The following is a 26,247-nucleotide window of genomic DNA, read 5'->3' as shown; positions in this document are numbered from 1 at the left end:
GTGTGAAACACAGGTGATAAACGCATGCACTATGTTATGTGTTTTCTATGGGTGTGAAACACAGGTGATAAATGCATGCACTGTTATGTGTTTTCTTTGGGTGTGAAACACAGCTGTTAAACGCATGCACTATGTTATGTGTTTTCTATGGGTGTGAAACACAGGTGATAAATGCATGCACTGTTATGTGTTTTCTATGGGTGTGAAACACAGGTGATAAACGCATGCACTGTTATGTGTTTTCTATGGGTGTTAAACACAGGTGATAAACTCATGCACTGTTATGTGTTTTCTATGGGTGTGAAACACAGGTGATAAACACATGCACTGCTATCTGTTTTCTATGGGAGGGAAACACAGGTGATAAACACGTGCACTATGTGTTTTCTATGGGTGTGAAACACAGGTGATAAAAGCATGCACTATTATGTGTTTTCTATGGGTGTGAAACACAGTTGATAAACGCATGCACTGTTATGTGTTTTCTATGGGTGTGAAACACAGGTGATAAACTCATGCACTGTTATGTGTTTTCTATGGGTGTGAAACACAGGTGATAAACGCATGCACTGTTATGTGTTTTCTATGGGTGTGAAACACAGGTGATAAACGCATGCACTATGTTCTGTGTTTTCTTTGGGTGTGAAACACAGGTGATAAATGCATGCACTGTTATGTGTTTTCTATGGGTGTGAAACACAGGTGATAAACTCATGCACTTTTATGTGTTTACTAAGGGTGTGAAACACAGTTGATAAATGCATGCACTTTATGTGTTTTCTATTTGTGTGAAATACAGGTGATAAACGCATGCACTATGTTATGTGTTTTCTGTGTGTGTGAAACACAGGTGATAAACTCATGCACTGTTATGTGTTTTCTATGGGTGTGAAACACAGGTGATAAACGCATGCACTATGTTATGTGTTTTCTATAGGTGTGAAACACAGGTGATAAACGCATGCACTATGTGTTTTCTATGGATGTTAAACACAGGTGATAAACGCATGCACTGTTATGTGTTTTCGATGGGTGTGAAACACAGGTGATAAACGCATGCACTTTTATGTATTTTCTATCGGTGTGAAACACAGGTGATAAATGCATGCACTGTTATGTGTTTTCTATGGGTGTGAAACACAGGTGATAAACTCATGCACTGTTATGTGTTTACTATGGCTGTGAAACACAGGTGATAAACGCATGCACTTTATGTGTTTTCTATTTGTGTGAAATACAGGTGATAAACGCATGCGCTATGTTATGTGTTTTCTGTGGGTGTGAAACACAGGTGATAATCTCATGCACTGTTATGTGTTTTCTATAGGTGTGAAACACAGGTGATAAACGCATGCACTATGTTATGTGTTTTCTTTTTGTGTGAAACACAGGTGATAAATGCATGCACTGTTATGTGCTTTCTATGGGTGTGAAACACAGGTGATAAACGCATGCACTGATGTGTTTTCTATGGGTGTGAAACAAAGGTGATAAACGCATGCACTGTTATGTGTTTTCTTCGGTAGGGAAACACAGGTGATAAACACATGCACTGTTATGTGTTTTCTATGGGTGTGAAACACAGGTGATAAATGCATGTACGATGTTATGTGTTTTGTATGGGTTTGAAACACAGGTGATAGACGCATGCACTGTTATGTGTTTTCTATGGGTCTGAAACACAGGTGATAAATGCATGCACTGTTATGTGTTTTCTATGGGTGTGAATTACAGGTGATAAATGCATGCACTGTTATGTGTTTTCTATGGGTGATAAACACAGGTGATAAACGCATGCACTGTTATGTGTTTTCCATGGGTGTGAAACACAGGTGATAAATTCATGCACTATGTTATGTGTTTTCTATGGGTGTGAAACACAGGTAATAAACGCATGCACTATGTTATGTGTTTTCTATGGATGTGAGACACAGGTGATAAACGCATGCACTATGTTATGTGTTTTCTATGGGTGTGAAACACAGTTGATAAAGGCATGCACTGTTATGTGTTTTCTATAGGTGTGAAACACAGGTGATAAATGCATGCACTATGTTATGCATTTTCTATGGGTGTGAAACACAGGTGATAAATGCATGCATTATGCTATGTGTTTTCTATGGGAGCGAAACACAGGTGACAAATGCATGCACTATGTTATGTGTTTTCTAGGTGGTGTGAAACACAGGTGATAAACGCATGCACTGTTATGTGTTTTCTATGGGTGTGAAACAGGTGATAAACGCATGCACTGTTATGTGTTTTCTATGGGTGTGAAACACAGGTGATAGACACATGCACCATGTGTTTTCTATGGGTGTGAAACACAGGTGATAAACGCATGCACTGTTATGTGTTTTCTATGGATGTGAAACACAGGTGATAAACGCATGCACTATTATGTGTTTTCTATGGGTGTAAAACACAGGTGATAAACGCATGCACTGTTATATGTTTTCTATGGGTTTGAAACACAGGTGATAAATGCATGCACTATGTTATCTGTTTTCTATGGGTGTGAAACACAGGTGATAAATGCATGCACTGTTACCTGTTTTCTATGGGTGTGAATCACAGGTGATAAACGCATGCACTATGTTATGTGTTTTCTCTGGGTGTGAAACACAGGTGATAAACGCATGCACTGTTATGTGTTTACTATGGCTGTGAAACACAGGTGATAAACGCATGCACTATGTTATGTGTTTTCTATGTGTGTGAAACACAGGTGATAAACGCATGCACTGTTATGTGTTTTCTATGGATGTGAAACAGGTGATAAACGCATGCACTATGTTATGTGCTTTCTATGGGTGTGAAACACAGGTGATAAATGCATGCACTGTTATGTGTTTTCTATGGGTGTGAAACACAGGTGATAAATGCATTCACTATGTTATGTTTTTTCTATGGGTATGAAACACAGGTGATAAACGCATGCACTGTTATGTGTTTTCTGTGGGTGTGAAACACAGGTGATAAACGCATGCACTGTTATGTGTTTTATATGGGTGTGAAACACAGGTGATAAACACATGCACTGTTATGTGTTTTTTATGGGTGTGAAACACAGGTGATAAATGCATGCACTGTTATGTTTTCTATTGGTGTGAAACACAGGTGATAAATGCATGCACTGTTATGTGTTTTCTATGGGTGTGAAACACAGGTGATAAACGCATGCACTGTTATGTGTTTTCTATGGGTGTGAAACACAGGTGATAAACGCATGCACTATGTTATGTGTTTTCTATGGGTTTGAAACACAGATAATAAACGCATGCACTGCTATGTGTTTTCTATGGTGTGAAACACAGGTGATGAACGCATGCACTATGTTATGTGTTTTCTATGGGTGTGAAACACAGGTGATAAACACATGCACTGTTATGTGTTTTCTATTATTGTGAAACACAGGGATAAACACATGCACTATGTTATGTGTTTTCTATGGGTGTGAAACATAGGTGATAGACGCATGCACTGTTGTGTGTTTTCTATGGGTGTGAAACACAGGTCATAAACGCATGCACTGATGTGTTTTTTATGGGTGTGAAACACAGGTGATAATCACATGCACTGTTATGTGTTTTCTATGCTTGTGAAACACAGGTGATATGGGTGTGAAACACAGGTGATAAATGCATGCACTATGTTATATGTTTTCTATTGGTGTGAACCACAGGTGATAAACGCATGCGCTGTTATGTGTTTTCTATGGGTGTGAAACACAAGTGGTAAATGCATGCACTATGTTATGTGTTTTCTATGGGTGTGAAACACAGGTGATAAACGCATGCAGTGTTATGTGTTTTCTATGGATGTGAAACACAGGTGATAAACGCATGCACTATGTTTTGTGTTTTCTATGAGTGTGAAACACAGGTGATAAACACATGCACTGTTATGTGTTTTCTATGGGTGTGAACCACAGGTGATAAATGCATGCACTGTTATGTGTTTTCTTTTCTTCATGCTCAGATGGGATTTACAGGCTCTTCCTTCTCTGCTGACTGGGGAGTGGTTTTATCAGCACTGAATACTAAGTTCTGGACACAACCTATTTTACCATAAAATTACAATAGGACTGATCTTATTTCCTAGCTGATGATTCTTATTCAGACCAGCGTTTCTTTGTAATGTCTTTCAGGAACTGCATTTCTAAGTCACTGTTAATATATCTCTGGCATTCCTTTACCTTCTTCTCTCTTGGTGTTAACTGCAAATTGTCCAAAATATCTGTAATTATTCTTCTGGCAATTATTCATGCTATTCTGTTAAATGTGCTCTACTTATTTATTTTATTTTATTTTATTTATTTGAAGTTTGTTTGCCAGGATGATCCAATTGGGCTGAAGGAGCCCATTTTCAATGGAGTCCTGGAGAGAAAAGCTCCATAGATACATTTTATTAAACAAGAGGTTATTACAGTACAAGAAAAGTACATGAAGCAAAAGAATATGTTAGTACTTAGCTTAACTTCTTTGTCGACTTCCACTCCAGGCATCAGATTTATTAACACCTGTACTAAATGTACATTAAATCTGCATCATTTGTATTTAAGAATATCCCTGCCACATTTTTGTGCTTTCTAGTCACTCAAAAAACTTTGCTAAGTGTACATGTAGTCTACACTCTGTAGTAACTTCTATGAATCCCTTTCAATATAAAAGGCAGCAAGAAAATCAGTTAAACTAAAATTAGGTGGAGAAAGGTGTGAGTAATGCTAGAAAACCAATTAAACTAAAATTAGGAGGAGAAATGTGTGAGTAATGCTAGAAAATCAGTTAAACTAAAATTAGGAGGAGAAAGGTGTGAGTAATGCTAGAAAATCGGTTAAACTAAAATTAGGAGGAGAAATGTGTGAGTAATGCTAGAAAATCAGTTAAACTAAAATTAGGAGGAGAAAGGTGTGAGTAATGCTAAAAAATCAGTTAAACTAAAATTAGGAGGAGAAAGGTGTGAATAATGCTAGAAAATCAGTTAAACTAAAATTAGGAGAAGAAAGGTGTGAGTAATGCTAGAAAATCAGTTAAACTAAAATTAGGAGGAGAAAGGTGTGAGTAATGCAAGTAAATCAGTTAAACTAAAATTAGGAGGAGAAAGGTGTGAGTAATGCTAGAAAATCAGTTAAACTAAAATTAGGAGGAGAAAGGTGTGAGTAATGCTAGAAAATCAGTTAAACTAAAATTAGGAGGAGAAAGGTGTGAGTAATGCTAGAAAATCAGTTAAACTAAAATTAGGAGGAGAAAGGTGTGAGTAATGCAAGTAAATCAGTTAAACTAAAATTAGTAGGAGAAAGGTGTAAGTAATGCTAGAAAATCAGTTAAACTAAAATTAGGAGGAGAAAGGTGTGAGTAATGCAAGAAAATCAGTTAAACTAAAATTAGGAGGAGAAATGTGTGAGTAATGCTAGAAAATCAGTTAAACTAAAATTAAGAGAAAGAAGGTGTGAGTTATGCTTGTGTTGTCTGTTCAGTCAGAATGGTCTGCACTTAGTGTACATGTAATGTAGGCATTAATTAATCCCAGGGCAGGTCTATATTTCACTTTCATGTCATAATTCCACAAATCAAGTAACATTTTTGTAACCTTAAAGTGCCATTTACAAAGCCTTTTTAAAATACCTTGCAAAGGTTTGTGGTCTGTTTTCACCTGGACGTCCTTACTCTAGACCAGTGATGGTGAATCTTTTGTGCTCGGCATGGCAAACATTTGCTGGCATGTCAGCCTCCCCCAGACAAAACAGAAACAATTCTTTACATATTCATTTATTTAAGAAAAAATACAGTCCAATCATGTGTGCTGCTATGTATTATAAAAGTAAAAGAAAAGCCATTGACTTACAATGGAGAAAACAATATCCTCACTGATAATTGGGCTTAAAACAGTGCACCAAAATTACCCTCCTTTTAATAGTAATTTTGCATTGAACTGAAAAAATATGGAACACATTGCATTTGATTTGATTAACATCAATTAATGACTTTTTTGTTGCTGAGTTTTAATAGATAGGTGCAGGGTCACATATTTCTTGTATTTTTGTTCATTCAGTTTCCTCTGTAACTCGGGTGTTGCTCAACGCTAGTGTGTCACCCAAAACTTTGTGGTGTCTTACCTTTGACATGGGTACCATAGGTTTGCCATCACCGCCCTAGACATATTTCTGGAATTTCTCATATCTGTACATCATTGCAATCAGTTTTCTTTTCTACCTCAACATATCTCTTGTGTGCACTTATAACTATTCTTGTCTCTTAGGTGACTAGTCTATTCATTTACAGGATCACAGCTTTTATACCATTCTGACTTATATCAACTTGCAACACAGTTTGCCTATTCACATCATACATCATACTACACTAATGTTTATGCATTTATGTCCAGTTTCTTGATCATTTCAACACCATATTTATTCACAGTTCAATTCACAGGCTGTGTATTGTAAGAGCTGATTTATTAGATATATTTTGCTTAAAGTTTAAAAAACAGACCTTTGTAATACTTGCTTTTTTCTGGCATTGACCTCTGCACAGCTGCTCTAAATTTTTCAGCATCAGGCTGTAGTCCCTTTAACGTTAAAGTATTACACGTGCATTTTCTTAAGCCATTTAGTAGACATGTCAGTCTCTTCACACTGTTCTTGAATTTAATTCTGAATTAGATCATTATTATGCTTGTTAAACCTCCAGATTCCTCAATTACCTGTACACCAATTCTTTGTAATACCTCACTTGATGATGAAATACCAAAAAGGAGTCCAAGGAATCTGGACTATCCTAATCATTTAATGAAATTTTGAAACTTGAATTCATTCTTATCTAGCTTGAGATCAGTTTTCATTTGTGAAAACTGGATAATGCTCTTTCTAATCACTCTGCTTGGATAATGCATATTTCTAATATGAATCTTTCAGATATTTAACATAACTATTTTGTTTCTTATTATTTCCTCATCTGCTTAATCCCTGCTCTTTTTTAATTACATGCTTACTATCAGGTTTTAATTTTATGTGATGTTTTTCTAACAAACATCCCAAACCAGTAAATAAATCAGCATAATCAGAAAGATATCCATAGCAAATTTCTGAACATTTTAGACTTTACTTTATCCAGTCCTCCCATGTTAATAGTTTCCACAGACAGACAGACTTTTTTGATGTTTATTTTCAACCAGATGTATAATCTTCTCAATATGCTTATTTCTGCTTTTACACATCTTTAGGGACGTATTTTAGTAGCATGAAAGCTGCATAATTTGCTAAATTAGGCCAGCTTTTTCTTTCATACATAAAGCCAGGCCTACTGTGTAAGGTTTGACTTTTACTTACTCACATCTGTATTTCTAATCTATATTTATATTATAATGCATTGTCACAAGGTTATCTTTACATTTGCATTTATTTTTCAGTACATTCTTACTTTAATTTTCATTTTTCCCTTTTGATTTCACTCACATTTAATCTTACACATCTCTCTTTCTCTAGTTAATTATTTCAGGTGAATTCCAGTAATTTAAGTCATTTGGGATTTGACTACAACTTTTTTCTAAAATTTTTTAGTCAAAAATAAAACACCTGCTTAACAGCTCCACATGCAAGCACCACAATAAAGGCACAGTAGATGCTATAGACGCCCCCTCTTTCCTCACTGTGATCTTGACATAACTGTTACATCATGGTCATCCTGTTTTGCCATTCTTCATGCCATAAATGCTGTATTGCAACGTAATAATACTATAACATTTCACACCTTGTGCAAATCATGAATGACCACACCTAAATCTGCTGAAGGGCAGCTTGATATCCTGAACTGTCCCAGGCAATCTCTTTTCCCAGCTTTAAAATCTTTCAGCTATTTTGATCTTTCTCCTATCCCTAAACATTTGGATCTACAACAGCCCAAGCATCATGTCCTCACATTTCTCTCTCTGAAACTATAATAGCCCTCCCTGTGTTTATCTTACTACCTCAAACTGAATGTTAGACCTATAAACTAGCATTAAGAGCACTGGTGTGGTTTAATGCACTGCAATGAGATATCCATCCTTATCATACTTCGCTAAACTCTTCCTCAGCCTCCTGAAATTACAACATTTTCACAGAGCTAATAATGCTCTCTCCACCCTTCTGTAACTAAACTGCCAAACCACTACCAATGGTGAAAACCTTATACAGATAACCATCTAAGCAATGCTGCCATATTTTGTGTTGCTCACTAAGCTGATTCTTGCCACTCCTGTTTCCCCATCATTATTCTCTCTCTGTCTCTCTCTCTCCTTAATCTTTTCCTCCATTTGCTACCTTGTATCCCCTCAGATCTTTCTTAACCCACTGCTTAATTTATTTTATTTGTTAATTTGACATTTGTTTGTTGGGAAAGTCTGACTGGGCCCATTTTCAGCAGAAGGCCAAGTCTAAAAGCTCCACAAGTATGAAATATTTAAGAAAACATAGCAACAACAGAGTAAATATCAATTACATTACAGAGTTGTACCTACCAAGTAAAAAATCACATAACAATGAAAAAGTACAGAAGATTTACAAAAAAATCATAGAAAAATATAGCCATTTACATAATTATAAGAAGACTGGGAGTAAAGCATACCATAGCAGTGTATTTTTTTTTAATTAAACAAGGTATCCTCATTAACAATTGCATAAAGGTGAAAAGCAAGGTGTCATTATAAAATGCAGTTTATTCACCTTGAAGTAGATATTAGGTAGACAGAATCAGGTGGCCAAAAGAAGCAAAGATAAAACATTTTGTATAGGGTGAAAAGACAGAATCAGGTGGCTAAAAGGAGCAAAGGTCAAACACTTTGTATTGGGAGAACTAGAATATCACTGCTGGCAATCCTTCTCCATTTGCTATCATCATTGTCAGCGTCCATGCTATTCATTTTATCACATCTCTCTTTTCCTCTGTTTTCCTTGTTCCTCAAGTAAATAAGTCCTCTACCCAATAAACAAAGCAGTCAACTTTCCATTTTTGTTGGCAATATATCACAATCAATATCCTCCTGACCTCCTCCCATTGCCTTTTAATCTCAACACAGATCCACCACATATGTAGGTTTCCACATCCACAAGCCCACAAATCCAACAATTTGCTTACATCCACCAGCCTGTCTCCCTAGTTTTTTCAGTTCTATATCATGGATGTATAAGGCTTTTACAGAGTGCATATACAAGGTCCACTTTCCCTAACTTTCAACCACCTGTTGTACTTCCTCCTATATAACTCCTCTGTGCCAAACCTCTAATTCTTTACCTCATGACTTGCAATGCTTTCATTTATTCCCTCACTTCAGTTTCCCCTAGGTCTCTGTGTATAATTAAAATCTTGCTTCTCTTTATATGACCTCAGTCAGGTGCAATAATCAGTTAATGCCCCTAGCCTTCCTCTTCCCTCCACTTCTGCTTATTAAGCTTCTCTAAATGTCACAGAATTGCCCTATATACAACCCAGTCCTCATTTATCATACCTATATTCTCCTTCTACTTTACAAAGTTGTCAACCCTTGTGTTTTCTCTTCCTTCAAGTCCAGAGTATATTTAAACATTTAGATTTTGACTCATTCTCTCTCTCTCTTTCCCTCCCCATATGCCTTAAACAAAGGTATGTTTAATACCCCTAATGTGCTTTGTTATCCACCTCCATTGAACCTTACCTCCTGTTTTTCTTTCCAACTTTTTGTCTGGTTTCCTTTCTTGTAGCTGCATATCTTTTATACAGTATGTTTCCACTACTCTCTTCTATCCCACTCAACGTTTGATCATCATCCACACAGTAACATGTCTTGTGAAGTCAGCATCCCCAATCACCATGATTTCATATTAAGTGACAACACCTTCTTTTGCATTTTCATCTTCTTTTGCAAACAGACTTTTCACAGATTCTCTTAATATCTCTTAATATTCTGTTTTGTTTTGTGGGCTTGTCCCTACATGCCTCAACCAATACAGCAGTAATAGCAGTACATCACTCTATTTCTACCACCCCCAAAGAGTTTATCCTGCCTGACCATGTTTCCATCTTTGCAGACACCTTCTCCCTCAGTTTCTTCCATTTTTCTTTTCTAACTTCATTAGTTATTTGGCTGTTTGACTACCCATTCACAGATCAGAAGTCTTACTTCAAAACTTGACCCCAGCCTGTCATAACCAACACATACTTCTGGAGATGGAAGTGCAACCCCTGATTCTTCTTCCGAAGCTTTGCAAATACCTAAATCCACAAAAACATATGCTTCACACCCTTCAGTAACACTATGTAGTCATCTGCAATAAGCTGAGGCTAATACACTACTCCATTTCTCATATCACTAAATATACCTTGGGACAAAGGGAAATACTGCCAGCTCAGCAAGCTGGAATTTTGCAAATAATCATATGTCATTTATGAATATCGACATGATTCATATGCCTGTCTTTCAAATGTATAAGAACTGTACGGTATGTGTATATTAAACTGCTGGTATAGAAGTGTGTGTTGAACAGGGTTTGTACTGTATTGAACCTGGATGTGTGACCACAGCATGCCCTGCTGGATTAGAGCAGAAATGTATACAAACTATTGTATATGTGTAAATGTATATGTTTTAACAGTGGAAACTAGAACATAGAGGGTTAACTTGCAAAACTTGAAGAAAATAGTTGAAATTAAATTGTTTTATGATTGTGCTATAAAAGTTTCAATGAAGCAAGGAGACAGGATGTCTAGAACTAGGGTGCCTTCTGCATTGTTTTGTAAGGGTTTTATTGTTTTAAGTCTGCCAGCAGTTGCAAAGATTTGAGAGATATGTATTTTTCAGAGGGAGATGCTAAAATGTTGGTAGTTTCTGACAACAAGGGCTTAGCTTGAGAACTAAAATCAGGTGACAAAAAGTGATTTCATCCAAGTTAACCCAGCAGTAATATTTTATATTAATTTAAGAACTGTCTGTGAGAGAGAGAGAGATGGGGGGGCATTTTGTATTTTGTCTTTGACCTAATAAGAACATCCACTCACTACGTCTGCCTGCTTGTTGTTCAGTAAGTAAGTTTTTAGGGCATAATAATTCTTTTAGATTCAGATAGGAATATAGTAAAGTATAGCTTAGATGTTTTCTTTATTTATTTAAGACTGTCCTGCAATGTTGTTTTAAATATTTCTTGTGATTTTGAACTCTGAAGTTACTGTCATGATTTATTGACTATTTTCTTGTTCTTTTATTATTTATTATTAGATATATTTAAACCTTTCAGTTGTGGCTGGTCTGTTTAGAGATATTTAAGCTCTTAACATAGTTGCATATCTATTTGGTGACACTGTACAGGCCACTACTAATTGCCTGGCCCTTGGTCAAACAACATTTGGATTAATAGTAGCGTTACACAGTAAGATTGGACACCCTTTGTTAAGGGCCTTAAAGTAGCTGATAAAGAGTTGGCTGGTAGGTATTGATAATTACCTTATATTCTGGCCAAAAGGGGGCATAGCTAGTAAACCTGTCCCAACCTTTCCCAGGTGTGAGCATGTATGTGTGTATGTTTGTGTGAGTGTGTATATATATATAAATCAAATTTCAAAGTGTGTGTGTCAGCTACTTGGGCAGGGATACGAAGCACTGGTTGGGCAGACAGGGTGCTGGAGGTCTTGGTTTGGCCACTCAGCTGAGATCTCAATGCTATAGCTGTGCCAGTGGGGACTCTTATGGGGGATCTGAAGAAAGAGGGAGAAACCAGCCCCAGACTGACTGTGGTCTCTATGTACTCTTAAGGGACATTGCACTTTACTGTGTGTGTACTCATCATCCTCTCAGTGTGTACATCCCCCACTGTTGCCATTGGTAAGGACTGAGGCTCCTTGATTACTGGACCAGTGTTGGAGCATCACATACCTTTGCACCTTCAATGCTTTTTTCATCACAATAAAAAATAAACTTTGGGATAACTGTTAACTTTGGTTTGCCTCTAGACTTGGTTTCACTGGGAACTTAAGCCACATTAATTATCTTATATGTACTGTTCACAACTTTTAGCAGTTTCCACTGACAAGCTAGTGTTTCAGTGTTTTGAAGAGAACACACTAGCTTACAAAATAAAATGCTTTTTGTGCATCCATCAAAACTATTTCAGCTTTATGAAAGAATAACAAGGAGGATGTTATAAGAAAAATAATAAATAGTAAAAAGAAAGGTGCATATATGTACCTGTAAATATGTACATTTTGTAAATATGTAAATAATGTTTTTATCTTGTGTTAAATAAAGGACCCCTATTCTTTTCAATAGGTGCAATGGGAATTTTTGCATCTACCTGAGCTACCACCAGCTCAAGTAAGTGGGGCCTTTAATGGCAGAAACAAACTGAAGATGCTGTTGTATTGTAGCTTGGCTTTTACTAATCCAGTCTTCCTTATAACTACTTCTCTGTCCTTATCAACTCCCCTGTTAACAGTCCTATCTACTGCACAAGTATAGATTTTACAAAGTGACAGTAATTCAAAGTAAAATTTTTAGAAAGATATTCCATACTTATAAACTGATTAAGTGGCAGAAAATATGAATATGATTATGGAGCACTTAAATATAGTTGCATAGTTCATTCTGAAACTGTCGCAATATGTAATTAATTGATATCTCCCTAATTTTTCAAAACTAGACTGGAAAGAGTCATATGCTCTTCAAATTATCTTGGAACAAAACAAAAAATATCACAGTTTAACTATCCAGTAATTATTATTAATACCAAGAATACTATAGTGTCATCAGTTTCTTGAAAGTTCTTTGTCCATAGCAATAACCTCTTCCATTTCTCGCCATTCCTTCAGGCTAACCTGGAAGGAATCCACAACAGTGGTGAAAGATTCAGCAGAGCTGCATGCTTGTATCTTCTTCTCTGTGGAATCCATCAGACTTCTCACAAACAGATGAAACCTCTTATTTCAGGAAATCCTCCCAGCAATAACTGACCAATTATATACAAGGCATCAGAGAAAAAAGAGAAAAGGCTGAAAAGAAGAGAACATATTTCATTTGCATGCAGCCACAACAACATTCCATTGACCATGACAGCCCCATTAATACTACATCTTGGATGCTGGACCTCTCTTTCCAGTTGATGATATTGATTGCCATTCTAGAGACCTCTCTGGATCAATCTGGTAATACAACTGACATATTTATTTTGCTTGCCATCACAGCTGTTTCTGCTTTCTCAGGGAACTCTGCTGCTTCTCCCATTGGCTCCTTTCAACAAGGGTCTTCATCATTTATGTAAGCAATAGTCATCTTGTTTTTTGAACTCATTTTCCTTCTTTGTGGATTTGTCTGTTATGATTTCTGAAGCTGTGACTTCTCCAGTCAACTTATACTGGTCCTGAACCCCTCTTCTTGGACTGGCTCTACCACGATATTTAAAAATTATCCTTGCAATGAACAGGGAACGGTATTTTGTTAATATGTTGTGTTATCAGATGCCTAACATTCCACTATTTGAGACTGGTCTTGAAGATTCACTGACCACAAAAGAATGTTCCCTCCAACCACATCATTATAGACTTTCATTGTTTCCTTTGGTCACTTGTAATTTGGATTCCACACAACCCAGAGAAATGATGGCTGAATGAGGCATACTCCACATACCTCTGTCCCTACCATGTGATTGTTAGAAATAATAGCAGTCATACAATAGTCTTCCTCCAATCATACCTTGACATTAAACATATAACATCCATTTCTGACTGTTGCTTGCAGTACCACAACTTTATTTTTTTCATTTTAAAGCTATGGCATTTAACAATAAGGTACCTCAGCATTCCAGAGCCACCATACAATGTTCCTACTCTATCCAGCATGTCCAACTCTATGTCCAAAACTGGAAGATCTTTTAGTAATGCTGTGATTCAGTTCCGGACACAAGTGTTTGGTATTCCAACAGATGACTATCAGCTGCTTAGTGTTGCTTATATTGCTCTTTTATCTCAGCCCTTAGCTCTTCCCTGGGACAGCACTGCCTTTTTACTGATGTTATTTCCATGATGTTGTTCACTACAATGTTTTTGTATTTGTTGCTGTGACATAATGTTTCATTTGCACAGATAGTGAAGTTAGGTAGGATTAGGAAACATGTCAGAATACACTGTTGTGGTGAGCACTTTGCTATAACTGTTTCAGCATGATGGAGCATAAGTGGTCAACACAAAGTATGGTGACCATGCTGAATGTACGATAGAACAAACTGGTTTAGGGATGAATGACTGATGGTGAACAGATGGCAAATGATTCACATGGAGCAGAGGAAAATGGCTTGAAACGTAACTGAATCTGTTCTTACTTTGAAATCATTTAAAGCAAAGAGTAATATGCATTTCTGAACTTGTAGAGAGGGCAGAAAGGAAAAGTTCTGATGCCAGCAGGTCAAGTAGAATGTAGAGCTGTAACAAGGGAGTAAAGCAGAAAGTAAAAGATATTCTACAATGACAGAATGTGAATAACACTGCAAATGACCTTCTGTACCCGAGTACACATGAAAGGATAAACATCAATGCTTTTGGAACTGTAACGTAGGAAACATTTGAAGTATGCATTGTACTACAAGTATAGCATGCAAGGGTAACTGCAGAAGATGCTTGTAATCATGACTTATGTCACAGAATTATGAAGGGTAAGAAGGGTAAAAATGTTAACATTTCTTTATATGTCTAAGAAGCCAGAAATTTTACATAGCACTTTTTTCTATAATCTAATATACTTTTTCTATATAAAAATGTTGCTAATGCTCTTTATAACTTTATAGCTACATCCAGACACAGAAAACTATAAAGACATTATAATTCAACAGAAAATAGCTTAATACTAAACAAATGTGCATTCTGTTATTATTTTACATGCAAGGCTCTTAAAATAAACTAGTGATGAACAATCTGAAAATTTATTCATGAAATACAAAATGTGCTATGCATTTTAATGCTGAATACTTTATGAAATATATTGCTCAGAATAGCAGCATAGCTGTCGTTTGAGTTTCTGATAGTTCCCAAGCAAATAACTTAGGGAAAAAAAACACACACACAGTTTAAAAGGATGCAATAAAGCTCAACAGCAAAATAACTCTATGGTAATTGCTATTGGCTAAGGAAAACGGGAATATGAAAAAAAACACCGATATATATATATATATATATATATATATATATATATATATATATATATATACTGTGCAGGTATAAAAAATGTAATCACTTTTAGCATTTGTGATTAGTTTAAGTCTATTATGGCATTGTAAACAGCTTGGTGAATTAAGGGTGACTTTCTAAAACAGGAGAAGCATAGAGAAGGGAAAGAAAGATACAGAAATGGATGCAGTAAACATTGTTCCTTTGTAGATAACCAGATGCAATATCTGTTACTGAGCTATATTTCAGGTTAGGAAACTGGAAGGGTAAAAAATGGTGAGAAGGTAATTTGAAGAGTAAAGAAAACCTAAGCTATAAACACACTTAAGTATGCGAGAAAATAATGACTGATCCACAAGAAACATTTATATTATTTATTGTTCACCAGTCTTTAGGTATTAATATTTTTGAATTCAAGGGTGTAGCCAGAAATGTATATTTTGTATCATAACCTTACATTGTTATCCCATCACTTAAACTTAAATTTCTTTGGCAAAATGTATACATCTCATAAAAAAGTACCCTCTAAACTATAAACAACAATATATATATATATAAATAAATATATATATATATATATATATATGTATATATATATATATATATATATATACATATATATATATATATATATATACACACACACACACACACACACACACACACACACACACACACACACACACACACACACACGCACACAAACACATAATTTTTAGCAGTTGCCCATTACAGCCATAAAAAAAATTGTTTTGAGTATTTCTATCTCTAAACAAGTTGTTTACAAATCTATATGGTTAATGTTAGTTTAGATGTTTAGACAGCTACAAATGCATGTCGACCTCTGCAGATCTTAGAATTTTTACATATTTTTTGCAAAAAATACACTTTCTTGACCATATTTTTATTATGCCACAATATTTACTAACATTTGACTTCTTCTAACACATACTGGTTCCACCTGTGAAACACACACTTATCTCAACTATGTTCAGTAAACAGCACAACAGCACTACATTACTACAATTGTACAAAATCACTCCTACATATACTGTGATAGTTAAAAAAGCCTTGTCTAAGCCCTTAGGCCTCCTAGACAAGCTGCTAGCTTACCTTAGCCAAAATTCAAACACTACGCCCACACTTGCTGTTTTTGGGAGTTGCCTGTTCTGCAAGCCTGTACCCTTAAGGCCTGTCAGTCAGATAACCCTCTAAAATATTCTGTAAATTTCTTAGTCACTGTCAGCTCCATTGTAATATATACAAACACAACAAAGACAGGTTTTATTTACTTTCATTTGTTAACTGGCTAAGTGAACTGATCTAAAGTTTTTTTTACATGCACAAGTCAGGTCACAGGGTAATACATTAATACACCTGCATAGAATAAAGCACAGTCAAAGGCAAATACAATCATACAATAGCAAATAAAATTAACAATCAATTACTGATAAGACAAATACAGAAATATACCTAGCGGTAAACATTTAAATAATGTAAATAAACATAGAAATAATGTGTCAAATGTTCATTAAGCTGTGGTCCAAGAAATATGCTTTTTTCTTATAGAAATAAATGTTGATTTCTATGTAAAAGTAATATTGTCCGGACTGAAAGAATCCACCTTTCTAGTAGATGTGGGTTTGTACAATAGGGCAAAAAGATTATTTCATCTGAACTGCTACAAGGGGAAAAGATCTTGTGCAACAGAATCAGCCATACTATCTCCCATAATGCATGCAGTTAGACACATAACTAAAGCATTAATATTACTGAGCACACACTTAATACAGCCCCTTTCGTTTCGTTGCTAACTAGGTCTCTAAAAGATCTCTGGAGCATTTATTTTATTTATTTATTTATTTTATTTTACATTTGTTGACCGGGCTAGTCTAGCTGGATACATGTCCTTTTTCAGTAGAGGCCCGGGGAGAAAAGCTCCAGAAGAAATGAATGTGCATATCATATACAAGCAGGCGTAAATATTATACATAGTGTACTCAGAAGAAAAGAAGGTGCATATCATATACAAGCAAAAGTAAATATTATACACATAAAGACATATAAACAATTGGCTATACATTCTGTTGACTACAGGTACAAGTAAGAGTAAATATTATTCACATAATGACATAAAAACAAATGGCTTTAATTCCGTTAAGAAACAGGTACAGGCTTAAGTAGTTAATCAAAGAAGGTTACAATGTGCTACCTTCTGGGAAAGAGGATGACTTTGGGATGGGAAGATGCTAGGAGGTGTTGGACGTTTGGTGTTAGTCTGGTTTAGTACAGGGGCATAGCCAGTGGGACTTAAGGAATTCTTTGAGGTGATTTTTGAATTGATTAAGAGAGGTCAAGAGTCTTAGTTTGTTTGGGAGGGAATTCCAGAGCTTTCCAATGGAATTGGCATAGACAGCGTCACCTCCCGAGTTGTTAGATTTAATGGTTTGTACTTGGATGCTTTTAGATGATCTGAGGCAAGTTACGTTGGAGTAGGGGGTAAGTATTTTGCTCAGTGAGGGGGTTTTGTCTGGTTGGTTAATTATTTTAAATGCCTCAGCAAGTTGGTTGAGTTTGAGAATATTGGGCAATTCTAACCATTCAAGTGATTTTAGGTTTAGGCAGTGGTGGGTTTGATAAGGCAGTCCCGTTATAAATCTGGCTATATGGTTATAGGCTGTAGAAAGTTTATTAAGCTCTCTCTTGTTGAGAAATGAGAGTATCGGGTAGGCATATAGGAAGGTGGAAAGGAGATGGGTGCGTGCGATAGTTAGTTTGGTGTGTGGGGTTAAGAAGTTCTTTATTCTATACATGGACCCAAGTTTCTTGTTTACAAACTTGATGATCAGGCTGACGTGTGTATCAAATTTTAGTTTGTGGTCAATGGTCACACCTAGTAGTTTGGTGTTGGAGACAGGTTCAATAATGGTACCATTGGTAGAAGACACTTGGAAGGTAGGGTTGTTGACATTTAGTGGTTCTTTACCTTGGGAGGTAGTTGCAGTGGGGAAAAATAATAGTAACTTGGTTTTAGTAGGATTAAGTAGGAGTTTTAATTCTGAGAACCATTTTTCAACTATAGTAAAACATTTCTGGGTTGTAGCTTGGAGTTTGGTGAGAGAGATGTCAGAGCAGATCAGGGTGGAGTCGTCTGCATATTGAATGCAGGTGGCTTTGGGTATGACTGAGTGAAGATCGTTAATAAAGACCGAGAAGAGAAGGGGACCAAGTATAGAGCCCTGGGGAACACCTATATTATTGGGGAGTAGGTCCGATAACCTGTTTTGCCACTGAACAGCTTGTTTTCTACCAGAGAGGTAAGCATTAAACCAACTTATGGTTGATTTGTTAAGCTGTAGGGTTTCCAGGGTATGGAGCAGCTGCTGGTGATTGACCATATCGAAGGCTTTCGATAGGTCAAGGAAGAGAGCAGAGGATATTAATTTATTGTTGCGGTTGTTGTTGACTGAGTCAACAAAGGAGAGAAGAGCAGTGGTTGTGCTATGATGGGGACGAAAACCATGCTGGGTATTAGACAAGAGGCTATTAAGGGTAAGGTGGTTTATGAGTTGTTTGTGAACACACCGTTCCATAATTTTGGCTAGTGGAGACAGTATTGCTATGGATCTGTAGTTGGATGTATCCGTGGAGGTCCCGCCTTTGTGGAGAGGGATGATATAAGAGATTTTCCATATGGAGGGAATGGTAGCTTCAGTTATGGTTCTGTTGATTAAGATTGATACGGGATATGCTATGACATCAGATGCTATTTGTAAGTATTTGGCTGGGAGTTGGTCAACTGCTAGGGTAGCTGGTTTGAGTTTTTTTAAAAGTTTACGAATATAGGAGGTAGATGGTTGTAGGTTAAAGGAGAGGTGAGCAGGGTCTTTAGTTAAGGTTACAGGTGAGGGAGCTGAGGTGAGCTGACTGGCTAGGGATTGAATGGTCTCAGTAAAAAAAGAGTTAAAGGCATTGGCTATTACTTCTGGATTTTGCCCGATGTATTTCTCAGGGGTGGGGGTGGTAGATTTGCCTGGATGAAGGAGGTTATTAAATCCAGCCCAAAATTTCTTAGGGTTATGCTGATGTTTATCCTGGAGGTGACAGAAATTTTGTTTTTTGTCTGTAGTAATGGCTGCTTTTGTTGAGTTTCTAATCTGTTTAAACTTGGTGCAATCTAAGGTAGTTTTAGTAGCTCTCCATTTGTTCCAGGCCTGGTCTCGGAGTTTAATTTTGGTTTTGGTATCTCTTGTTAGCCAAGGTGCGATGCGTATCTTAGTCCGGATTAGTCATTTTGGGGCATGGAAGTCAAGTATCTTGAGGAATGTATTATTAAAGACTGACACACTCTCATCTAGGGGCAGTGTTTTTAGGATAGACCAATTACAAGATTTGAGTTCAGCAAGAAATTTGTCTGGAACAAATTCCTTACTATTCCTGACCAGTCTAGTTGGGGTGGGGTTAGTAGGTGGACATTTATGTTTAATGATAAAGGTAATAAGGTGGTCACTAAGGTCATTGGGAAGGGTCCCTGTGGTATAGTTATTTGTGCCCTTATTAGTAAGAATCCAGTCAATGATACTGTCTTTTTGCTGAGCATTGCCAATTCTAGTGGGAGATAGAATATTTTGGGAGAAACCATGTAGGTTGATGGGGTGAGGATTTATATGCTCAGAGCAGAGGAACCAGTCAATATTGACGTCACCTAGTACGATGGTTTCTTGAGGATAGTTGTTGGCAAACCAGCTGAGAGTTAGCTCGAGGTTTTCTAAATTCTTGCCTGGAGGTATATAAATTACTACAAGATTGATACTTTTTTGGTTGTTTAGGCATAGTTTTAGGGCAATCAGTTCTAAGTTAGAGACTTTAGGAGGTTGGAGTGGATTCCTTATGATGTTCAGTGAGTTCTTGAACATGATAGCTATACCCCCGCTCTTTCTAGTTGTCCGATCAGCCCTAAGGATATTATATCCGGGTGGGATAATTTCTTCATCCTTAGTGCTCGGTTTTAGCCATGTTTCCGATAGGCACATGATGTCGGGGGAATGGGTAGCTAGTAGAGCATGTAAGTTATGGACCTTATTATTAATGCTTCTAAAATTAAGGTGGAACATAAGGAGGGAGCCAGCAGGGCTGCTGGCAGATTTCAAGGAGCTAGAGCTTGGGACAGTGTTAGGACCTGGGTTGGGGTGGATATCGCCATCTTTTGTGATACATTTTTTCAGGTGTTCTAGTAGTTTTTGGAACTTAAATAGTAATTTAAGATCGGCTTTAGTTATGGTTGCCTTAGGGTGGCAGAGAATAAGATGTACTATCTTGGAGCCTGGGTTATTAGTAGGGTGGAGAGAGGGAGAGATGGGATTGGAGGGATGGTTTAAGGGTAAGGAGGTGTGACTCCTGGGGAGGTGAACTCCTGAGAGGGCTTGAGTTTCATATCTGGTTAATAGATAAGGATTGAGAAGGAGAATAACTATGATGGGGATAATAGAAAAAGAGTTTTTATCCGTGGTATAGTGAGAGGCTAATGGGTGCGAAGAGTAGGAGAATATCCTTGATAAATGGATGGGCAGGATTTGAGATGGGGAAGTGACAGAGAGGAGAATAGAGAGAGGTAGATGGGTGGGAGGACTAGGAGAGTAACCTTAGAATATAGGAAGTCAGAAAAGTGGGAGGGAGACGTGTCAGAGTGAGGGAGAGTTGTGATTGGTAGGTGGCAAGTGGGATGAACTGGGGGACTAAATAAATGTAGAGGTAGTGGGGGCGGGTGGGATAACGGGGCAGGGTGGGGCACGGAGCGAGCCAGAGTGCAGCGAGGGTGAAGCGGAGCGGGGATTACACCACAAGGAGTTTCCCTGAGTCTTAAAGGTAACTGGTTATAGGTTTAACAGTCAAATATTATAAGTAAATGCTTACTGTTTTTTCTGGACATATATCTTTGTAAAACAGAAAGTAAGCCTGATTGCTAGAGAAGGTACAGTCTGTTTCCTGCCAACGGAGCGCTTTTCTGATTTTACAGTTAAGCTAGGAAATATGAATTACCCTAAATTACTTTGGGTGTTACAGTTACAATTTCAATTGTTAGTTGCACGCTGGTCTGTGCATTCGCACATGGAGGGGGTCCTTCCGTTCAGAGATGGTAGCCTGGGTGCCATGCGGTGAGCAGGTTGCTTAGGGGGCTATCTAGGATAGGATAAGGAGAGAGACAGTGGTTTAATGTCCTGTATATGGGGCTTTGAAGCTAGTGAGATTCAGACATAATAAATTATTAGAGCCATATACAGAAGTAGTCAGAGCTATTGTGAACATTAGCAAAGCACCCTCTTTCAGTATGAAACAGCACAGTAAACTTTGTATGCAATACAGAATTACCTTATCTAAATCAGAGGAACTAACCAAAGTATTGCTAGATGGTTACAATGAAAGCCTAAGCAGTAGCTCACTATAAGTAAACTGAAAGTATATGGTAAGCAGTGGTAACAGTAGTAGTATTTTTAAAACAGTTCCTGGTTTTCATAGCTGTAACAGACATTCTAACAAATTTATATGAGTAGTAATTGACTGGTAATTATCCTATGCATTGGCGTGGTATATTATGCTGGCTAAAGCTACTTTGTTAATTTACGCATTGACTGTGTAAGAAAACAAACAACAACGCCAACGCCAACAATACAGTCAAACTCTACAGCGTAAAAGTCGAGTGGACAATTTCGCTAAACAAGCTCTAGATAACTAGCTAAACAAAACAGAATAAACTTTTAACTCCTATTTAGATACAGTTTGTTTGAAGTTAAAGCGATGCTAAACAACGCCGACAGTACATTCAACCCAACAGCATACACTTGAGAGTAAAGCAAGCAGTCACGCTGTGCTGAACACGAGATACCTTGCAGGAGATAACAGAATTACAGTGTATTCTTTTTAAATTAGATCAGTACATACCAAGTGGAAAGGAGATGCAACCGGGCAGGAAGGGCAGGACTGTACCTGTACTTTCCGTACTCCAGAAAAATAAAATAAAATAAAAATGGCGAATGCTACTAGGGTGTAATATAACTTCTTTGACGTCAGGGATTACACCACAAGGAGTTTCCCTGGGTCTTAAAGGTAACTGGTTATAGGTTTAACAGACAAATATTATAAGTAAATGCTTACTGTTTTTTCTGGACATACATCTTAGTAAAACAGAAAGTAAGCCTGATTGCTAGAGAAGGTACAGTCTGTTTCCTGCCAACGGAGCGCTTTTTTGATTTTACAGTTAAGCTAGGAAATATGAATTACCCTAAATTACTTTGGGTGTTACAGTTACAATTTCAATTGTTAGTTGCACGCTGGTCTGTGCATTCGCACATAGAGGGGGTCCTTCCGTTCAGCGATGGTAGCCAGTGTGCCATGTGGTGAGCAGGTTGCTTAGGGGGCTATCCTAAATTACTTTGGGTGTTACAGTTACAATTTCGGTTGTTAGTTGCACGCTGGTCTGTGCATTCGCACATGGAGGGGGTCCTTCCGTTCAGCGATGGTAGCCTGGGTGCCACGCGGTGAGCAGGTTGCTTAGGGGGCTATCCTAAATTACTTTGGGTGTTACAGTTACAATTTCAATTGTTAGTTGCACGCTAGTCTGTGCATTCGCACATGGAGGGGTCCTTCCGTTCAGCGATGGTAGCCTGGGTGCCACGCGGTGAGCAGGTTGCTTAGGGGGCTATCAAGTGGAAAGGAGATGCAACCGGGCAGGAAGGGCAGGACTGTACCTGTACTTTCCGTACTCCAGGAAAATAAAATAAAATTGTGTTTATGACATGAATATGTGTTTATTTCTTGAAGGTGTGACTTTCATCCTTTTTGAATTTAGTGAGATTGTTGCTTTTCTTTACATCTTTTTTAATATCATTCCAGTGAAAAGGTATTTTCAGAGAAAGTGTATTCTGTGATTTGTAACTTTAAATGAGGTCTGCCTAGGTCACTATGATCAAAGTTTTGGAGAAAGCAGGTTTGCTGCCTTTGAAAAAAATAATGTTTTTAGTGGTGGACAACAGCTGTAATTTAATAGATTGTAAGCAATGGAACTGAGCAACACTTCAGCCTAGCTTGAACTAGGAGCCAATTACAGGCAAAGGATAAGGTGACAGTCAGCTGCCTTGCTGGTGCAAGGATTAGGGATGTCATTATAGCCCTTAGATCCCAGCACCACCCCAGATATGAGTATGACCTTCAGTATGGGGATGAAAGATCTTGGGCATTCTACCTTTGGGAAGATATAAAGAGACGTTGCTCTCTGTGAATGTCTTTAGATAAGATAGTGCCCTTGCAATAAGCAGTATTTTACCTTCACTAAGAATGATGCCTAAACTTTAGGATAAAGTAATTAGCTTCAATAACTGGTTAGTTAATTGGAGACATTCTAGGGGAAATTAGTGTATGCCTTCATGTGATGAAATGGTTAACAGAGCCCACTGTTTAGCCAGGGATGGCCTGCACCTTTCACCATTTCAGTTTTTCATACTGGCTAAAACATTTGCTATTGCTGCAATGCATTTTTTAAGCAGAGCACAGCTGATTGACATCCCAACATAGTGAATTCTAATTTGGTAAAAAATATCAAGGTATACCATGAGTCTAAATTCAAAAGGCCTTCCTTATCATTAAAACACCTGCAGCATAGTGATATCACTCTTTCTATTTCAGGATATAATTTTTAGTTCACATTTGGATCCACTGGCAACTGTAGAGTGGTATCTATAATTATTCATATCCTCACTGCCTCTCACCAAGTTCTGCATGATACTGAGTATTTGACAGGATGAAGTTGTAGTTACACTCAATAAAATTAATTATAATACTATAGCCAATTATAGAGCCCCATCTGTTCAATAAAATTAATTATAATACTATAACCAGTTATATAACCCCATCTGTGACACCTTCAGAACATGAAGAATATATTAACCAGTGATAAAAGTCAAGCATTGGTGACTTTAACTAGGCACATATAAAAAGGAAAACATATGCTACCAATAACAAATGTAACTTGATGATTTCTGGACTTCATAAATGTCAGTACACTTAACCAAATTGCCCCCACCCCACCAGAGATATTAATCTTCTCAATCTTATCCTCATGAATGTTTCCTCCAGTTGTGCCAACCCTCATGTTATCCCCTTCTTAGCTAACACTGACTATTTTGCTGGGAACTTGTCCCTGAAGTCCTGCTTTGCAGCTCCTGATAACTCATCTACATTCAAGTGATTACCCCAAGCCAATTAATGCTTATTTACTGTTCTTATTGATGATCACAAATGGTATAGCTCCCCAGAAGCATTCTACCTGAGGCTTCTGCTTACTCCTCTGACTTTTAGTTCCTTTTGGACAGTTGATTGTGGTATCTATACTTCTCTGATATAAGCATGACAGCAAGCTTAATACCAAATCCATATGCTAGAACTACCAGATCAACCAACTGTATAAGAAATAGAAACTGGTCTTGACAATCTCTCAGATATGTCCACTTCAGTATTATAAAAGGGATTTAAAAATGGTACATCACTCAAACTTCCCATTAGGAAATGCAAGGACAAATATGAACTTAAAGTAGCAACTAAGTCAAATGTCAATCATAATACCCTTTTCAGCTATATTATGAAGCTGAGAAGTAACCAGAAGTTTTGTACTTGAATTCTTAGTAATGATGCCTCCTGTTCTGATACCAATGACATTGCTAATATTCATGCAAAAATAAATTCTTCCAGCTTCAATCCCCATGCTACCCTTTTCCTCCACCCACCCCATTCCCTATCACACCTTCCCTCCTGAAATTACTTTAGACCAAGTGGTGACCTCTCTACTGATCCTGGAAATTGCAGTTTCACTAGTATTATTTCCAGAACTATAGAATATACTATAGTTGAACTAATAATCAATAATACAGGTGATCTTACATAACTGAATCCACAGCAGCATGACTTTGTAAAAGAGAGATCACACTTGCTCAACTGATTTTTTTTTCAAAAGGCTACTGAGGCCATTGGTAAGAGGCATACAATCCATTCTGCCTTCCTGGACCTTGCCAAAGCAATTGCCACTATCCCCCATGCTGTCATTATTGAAAAACTCTTCCATCTCAACATTAACTCATACATAGCTTCCTGGATAGGTAAGTGGCTGTCTGTCTCAATTCATACCATTAAGGTCAGGGAAGTTTGTTCTAGAAAGAAAAGCATCACCAGCAGTGTCATACAAGGCTCTATGTCTAACCAAATTTACTGATGACTGCAGAATGGAGAAGTTATGAAATCGCAATCTGATCAGGTTAACACTTGATGTTTTGATCATGGGCTTACCTTCAAAGCTAATAAATGCTGTGCACTTTCTTTTAGCAATGTAGCGCTACTTCCATTTCCATTTACCATGCAGACAATGTTGCATTTAAATCTTTCACAGCCATATGTGACATGGGTACTTTTGTTGAAAACAGACTTTACTTTGACCACCATGTATTTTTGGTGGATAATAAAACATTCTTACTTTCACAACTTATTCTTCATAGTATCTCACAAGGCTCAAGAAGTTATCATCCTATGTAATTGCTTCCTAATTAGGCCCCATTAATGAAAAGAATGCCTCCTTTGACATGCACCAGTTAATAATAAAACCAGCTTGAGAGACGTCACTATTCCCTCACCAGAAAGATCTCTGGTCTAGGAAACCTTAGCTACTTTAACAAATTAAACCCCCTATCCATTTACACAATGTCATATATGTTCCTGTTGGGTGATCTTTGCTTACTCTTCTATGCTATAAGCAATGGAGCACCCTTTGAACTCCTTCACCTAAACAAAAATGAGGGTAAAGCAACTGCTCCAGAGACGTAAATACTACCACTTCAATATCACTAAATAGCATGACAGATACATGCACAGGATATTGCTCATTTGTGGAGCAGGCTGCCGTTATACAGAAAACAGAATATTTTATTTTATTTTACTTATTTTATTTATCCTTTGTTGATTGAGTTTGACTCACTAGGCTAGTAGCCTGTTTTCAGGGCAGACCCAAGCTGGGATTTATTCTACTATGAGAAATTTGACCAGGGCA

The sequence above is a fragment of the Protopterus annectens genome, chromosome 10.part0 (assembly GCF_019279795.1).
Source record: "Protopterus annectens isolate FY-2018-M chromosome 10.part0, PAN1.0, whole genome shotgun sequence".
In the NCBI taxonomy this organism is placed as follows: Eukaryota; Metazoa; Chordata; order Ceratodontiformes; family Protopteridae; genus Protopterus; species Protopterus annectens.
This window is presented reverse-complemented; position numbering follows the sequence as displayed.